The sequence below is a fragment of the Pistacia vera genome, unplaced genomic scaffold (assembly GCF_008641045.1).
Source record: "Pistacia vera cultivar Batoury unplaced genomic scaffold, PisVer_v2 Contig121, whole genome shotgun sequence".
NCBI classification, from domain to species: Eukaryota; Viridiplantae; Streptophyta; class Magnoliopsida; order Sapindales; family Anacardiaceae; genus Pistacia; species Pistacia vera.
The window spans coordinates 487,876-494,076 of NW_022195260.1; the positions used below are offsets into that span (position 1 = coordinate 487,876).

The 6,201-nt window shown below is 36.5% G+C and overlaps 1 pseudogene; it reads left to right on the top strand.

Moving 5' to 3' along the window:
• Positions 1-1,790: 1,790 nt before the first annotated feature.
• LOC116113783 lies at positions 1,791-5,879 on the top strand (annotated as a pseudogene).
• The last annotated feature ends 322 nt before the right edge of the window (positions 5,880-6,201 follow it).

Here is a 6,201-nt window from a genome sequence, read left to right on the forward strand (position 1 = left end):
TAAATCCCTGTCAATTACCACCCACCTTTGTGAAAATCCACCATTTGACCTCTCTTCCTCTCGTCAGTAAAATAAATGTCCAGTCTCCATCTCTCTCACATTCAAAACACTTTCTCAAACGAAACAAACTCGTCAATTAATTCAATCTAATCGCAATTATTAATTTATTAATTAACAATTTTCATCCTCAGTTTATTATTATATTCTCATCGCTTAGGGTTTCTCTCTCTACCATTTTTATTTTTCTCCACTTTCTCTCTCTAAAATTTCTTTTCTTCTCGAGAATCGAACGCCTCTAGGGTTTGGTGGCCAATGGAGCGACTTCTCGGACTTCGTGAAAGTGTTGAATCGAGGACTTTGATTAAAAAGGCTCGCGTACTCACTTTCTTGGAGTCATAATTGGCTTGATTATATTTTTTCTGTAAGTTGTTTATTAATTTTGTTGATTTTTGTACTGCTATTTGAAGTTCAAGCGAATTTTCGTTAAATACGTACCGACAGGTAGTAGCTGAAGGTTGATTGTAATTGTAAAAAAGCGCGTGAAATGCACGGGACTTTAGTGAATTTGGCTTAATTTGGTTGTGTTTGATTGTTTGAAGTGTTTAGATCTGATTTGTCTGTGAAATGGTTGAATTTGCTTAGTTCTATCTAGGAACTGCTTGTTTTGATGTTTGTGATTTATGTACTGTACGGACGGTTGTAGGGGAAGATTGATTTGTTAAATTGTGTGAAGGATGGAAGTTAGTGAATTTGAGCTGAATCTAACTTGTGCTGATTGTTTAAAGAATTTAGATCTGGTTTTGGTATGTTAAATGTAGGAATTAGCTTTGTTTAGTTAGAAACGCTGTTCTGAACCGTTTGTGAAAATTGCATCCTGTACGGCAGGCTGTAGGAAGATTGATGATGAAGCATAAAAGCATGGGAGTTTAGTGAATTTGAGTGAGTATGCTTGGATGTGATTGTGTAAAGAGTTAGATCTGGTTTCGTCTTTAATGCATTGAATTAGCATAGTTTCAGTTAGAAATGCTTGGTTTGATTTATTTTTCACCTTATGTATGGACAGGTAACTAAGATGATTTGGACAGTGAGTGAAATTTGCCAAACTACCTGAATTTATTTGATTGATCGTGTTAAGAGTTTAGATCTGGTTTTTGTCTGTTACTGGATGAAGTGTGCTTTGTTTCAGTTAGAAATGCTTGTTTGAACAATTTGTGATTTGGAGCTCAAGGTTTACTTACAGTATGGACAGGTTGCTGAAAATTTGTGAAATGCATGAAAATTCTAGAACTCTGGGGAATTTGAGCTTGTGCTTGTATATGATTGTGTAGAGAGTTTAACTCTGGTTTTTGTCTGTAAGTTCTTGAATTTGGTTTCTTTAGCTAAAACTGCTGTTTTGAGCTATTATGGAGTTGATTTGAGTTGATCATGTGTTATGTTTGAATTTTTGGTGAGTTTAGATTAGTTTATGCAGAAAAAGCAATGTGAATTTGCTTAATTGAGATGAATAAGATTGGTTGGAGTTACTTTATAGTTTGGATCTGCTTTGTGTTTGAAATTGTTGATTTGAGGGAATGGCTTATGATGTGCTCTTTGGATTTGTGTGAAAATTGAGCTAAAAATGCACATTCTGAATTACGTGTAAGGTTTTAATTGGTCAATATAGACAATCCTTTTATCTATCAAAAGACACGATAATCCTTTAAATTTTTATTACATTGAGCTAAATATGAATGTTGAACTATATGTAGGTTTGATGTGGTTTTGCTGAAAAAGGAGTAATGTGCTGAGTAATGGCACTTAAGGTTTCAGCTCGTAAGGCAGCTGAAGTGCTATTGGGGCAATGGGCGTGGAATATGATGTAGCAATAGATCTGAGGTTGAAATACTGTAAAGGGGATTTGAGTGATTCCTGTTAATTGAGATTGATCAAGATGGAGGTCGTGAGATTGTTTTGCCTGGTGGGATATCTATTCCCAACGGTTCCAAATCTATAAAATGTGATAAAGGGAGCGCACACGGTTTAGGTCCGATGTCTCTCTTTCCAGCAGGTGATTTTTGATTTTCTATGTTGTCTTGTCGTTTTATAGTGTGCTTGTAATTATCAAGTGTTTGGTAACACATTTAATTACCTTGTTGCTATAATTTTGAAATTTTATTGATTTTTTCTTTTTTCAGAAAAATTAAAATTACAGTGCATTTATTTGACATGTGACAGTTGGACATTACTTGTTATCTAGTATTAGAAACTAAATATCTATTGTTGCATACTATTTAGTTATGCTACGCTATGCTTTGTATGCAATGTGAGGATTCTTTTCCATTGTGAAGAGATCAGCTTCTTTTAATAATTTATGCTGCATAAGAGTTGAACTAGTTGTGTTGAACTGGTTGTTTCAAGAATAATTGCATTATTTTGATTGCATTTGGGTCCTTGTGGCTTAACAAAAAAAAAAAAAAGCATGTTTGATGCAATTCAATCTGAAACTCCTAAACATTGTTTACACATATTCTTACCAGTATTGAATGTTAGTGATGTGATGCTATTTATCCATCACTCTGTAGACGCATGTTGGATAATAGTTTTTTTTATATTTCAAATGCTGGAATAGTGAAGACCCTGTTGGAGAATAAAATTCTGATATTTCAAAGTCTTGGGACTTGGGTAGGTTGCATTTGGGATTTGATTCTTACTTTAGATGGAAGAGTTTGAGCATTGAGATTTAGATTGCATATTGCTCCATATGACCTACATTAGATTGTTTGAATGAAATGTATCTGGGAAGTTATTATTCCAATTCTTAACTTTAATCATAATAATAGAGAGTCACTATTGATTTTGGGTGTCTGACACCTGTTTTCTCTTTGCTTCCTACTGTTTGCCCCAGATGTCAGAGCAGTTCAATCAGGAGCTATCTTTAACTGGCAAAATTCCTTCGGGTCTCTTTAATGCTATGTTCGATTTCTCAAGTTGTTGGCAGAAAGATGCAGCCAACACCAAGACTCTTGCTTTTGATGGGGTTGTCATCTCACTCTACACTGTTGGTTGGAGAAATCTCAGATGGTGCTTCGAGATCATGTAAAGAAAGCTGTCCCATCAGTGTGGGAACCTGCCGCACTAGCAAGGTAGACAGAAAACAATTTGAATTAGAACCTAAATCCTACTAATAGAAAATTGAATCCAAGTAAAAGATGGAATATTTGAGTTCCAATAATATACTCCTAAAACGATTGGATCCTATTATCCATCATGCAATGAGTTTATGGCATCATCTTCATCATCCAGGTTTATTGAGATGTTGGCACCCATATTATTGTTGGTGTGAAGATGGGAGGGAAGGATGTAATATGTAAAACAGCACATCACACCTCTTCAACCTGCTGATGTACAGAAACGATTAAAAGAGATTGCAGACAAGAGGTTTTTAGATTCTAATGGACAATATAGCATACCCTCCGAACAACTTACCCGAATGACAAGGTTTGTGATGAACTTTTCTAACTATTATAACTCTTCTAGGTTATGTGCCTTTTGTATCTGTTTCAAAGGACAAAAAAGGTCGAACTAGATGGAGCTATGTGGGTATGTTCATATTATTTTAAGTGGAAAGTTTTCACCTGTTTAGATTTAGGTAAATCATATTTAATGTATGAGAATTTAATAATAAGCTGGACTAGATGGTGCCAGAGTAGTTGTCATCTCTATTACTCATATCCATTCAGTATCAAAACAGTATTGGTTTTTTTGGTCTGTACTTTTTTCCATGTTTGTCATCTGTTCAGAACTATGCCATGCTCAGCATTTCAATTTTTATGTTGTTAAAGCTGGTTGTGAAATTTGATTCATCTGCAAAATATTCAATTAGCAATTTGGTTCAAGGATATGTTTTGCAGTTATCTTCTCCAGGTGTCTTATCTAATCATATTTTTTTCAGTTTGAAATCAGGGAGCAGCGTGAGGTTTGCGATACCAGTCCGTCGAGTTCTTATTCACTTAAAGAGGTGTGTATTGTCATACATGTTCATATAGCCTAGTTGAACTCATCTGCCAATATGTTTATCTCTCTCTCTCTCTCTCTCTCTCTCTATAAATAAATAAAATATATATTATGTTATACATAAAAATTGATATTATCATTTACTTGCAGGATACTGTAAGCATTTGCAAGAGGAGAGGTGGAAATGATAACGCAAACTTGTCTCAAGAATGGTTACACACTGTTCGTTTGAGCCTGATGTGATCCGATGTCCTTCATCCCAATTACCTCTTTGTTAATTGGAGTCCCAGGGAGTGGCTTCTTAAGCATGCCATAAATCTCTACTTAAGATGTGAGCAAGAGCTGTTCTTCTGTTTGCATATTTAAAGCATCTAATTTGCATTCCAGCTATTAAGGCATTAAACATTAATGTTTTGATCGGAATCAAACAGAAAATCTATATTGCTTGGTGTATACTTTTCAGTGGAGATTGCAATTGTAAATTCTGCCTTGTTGACCGATGCATTAGATATCATGTGGGCACTAGCTAGTTATGGCAATTTGCAGCTTATAGAAATAAGTATAGAATATGAGTTAAATGGAACATTTGATAACTTACAGGCTGACATGATTGGCTGTTGCTCTTGCAGATAACCACCGATCGAAGAAACTCCACCAGTTTCTGGAATTTCAGTTGCCAAGGCAGTGGGCACCTGTATTCAGTGAGCTCCCCTTGGTCCTCAACGAAAGCAACAAAGCACCTCATTCTAAGATTCAGTCTCATGGGACCCAAGCTTTTTGTGAACACTAATCCGGTAAAGCTTTTCGCTAGTTTAACTTTATTGGTTTTAAAGTCATTGCTGTTGTAATAAAAGCTTAACACTATATATGTTAGACTTCTCTGTCTTCCCGAACTGCATTAGATTCTGTTTTGACCATAGAAAATCCTGAGACATTCAAAACCAAATAGCAGTGGAATCTATTAACTCCATTTACATATATATTTTTTTCTTTTATCTACCATATTCTTTGAGTGTCTTATTTTTTATGTAGAAGCTTTTTAAGAAGCTCATTTCGGTTATCTCCAGTCAAATCTTGATTGGTTTTACGAAATCCTATGATGTTATCTCAAGAAAGCTTAATTTGTTTATTATTAACTACAGATTGATGTGGGTCAGAGACCTGTGACTGGCCTTGTCTTTTATTTAGAAGGTAGAAGCAGCAATCGCCTGGCCATCCACATGAACATCTCTCCTCTCTTCCGAAAGTCTTCCAACTCATAGACGATCCAAATGGTGACTTCGTTGGGAGAGCTATGATCGTAATTACTATGAGAAGGTTCAATGGAAGAACTATTCTCATGTCTGCACTGCTCCTGTTGAGTCGATGAGATCTTTCCATTGTAACCGGAGCACAGTTACAGGTCAAGCATCACGGGTTCAAAAGTATTCTCTTTTTACAAATCCGCTTCTCAACTGTTTTGGGAGCAACAGCGGTCAAGCATCCAGAGTGGGACGGATCACCAGGTTTGACACCCAAGTCGGATCATATCGACACTATCAGCCATCACTTCACAACTGTACAGAAGCCACCTCCACGGCCAGCTGATGTCAATATAAACTCTGCAGTCTACCCTGGCGGTCCTCCAGTGCCCGTCCAAGCCCCAAAGCTTCTAAAATTTGTGATACAACAGAGATGACAAGAGGGGCGCAGGATCCTCCCGGCTATTGGGTCGTTTTTGGGCAAGACTAGTTGTTGAGAAGGGCCGGATCTCTCTGCGGGTTAAGTATTCTTGTGACAGTACTAATAAACCAGATGAAGAAATAGAAGAGCTGTAGCAGATTTTTTGACCCGCTTACCTATACAGAAGAAAAGAACGGTAACAAACACAATCAAAGAAAGTGATCGAAAGCGTATACAATGGTTGATTGATCGGTAAAACCTTGCTGTTGGAAATCAAGAATGCGAAGAAGCCCTTTGAAATAAATGTTGGAAGCGACTGACGGATGATGATGGTGGTTGTATGATTTGTTTTCATCACCATCTTTCTCTTGTAATTTAATTTGTATTTTTGATGTAGATTCTTGATGATAGTGCTATTGCCTGCAGTTCGTCGGGGTTACAAACTTACCAGGGTAGACATCGTGAATCCTCAGTTCGATGCTTCTGTGTATTACTTGGTACCAACACAGCCCCAACTAGCTCACTCTCTTGCATTGAAATTAGAAA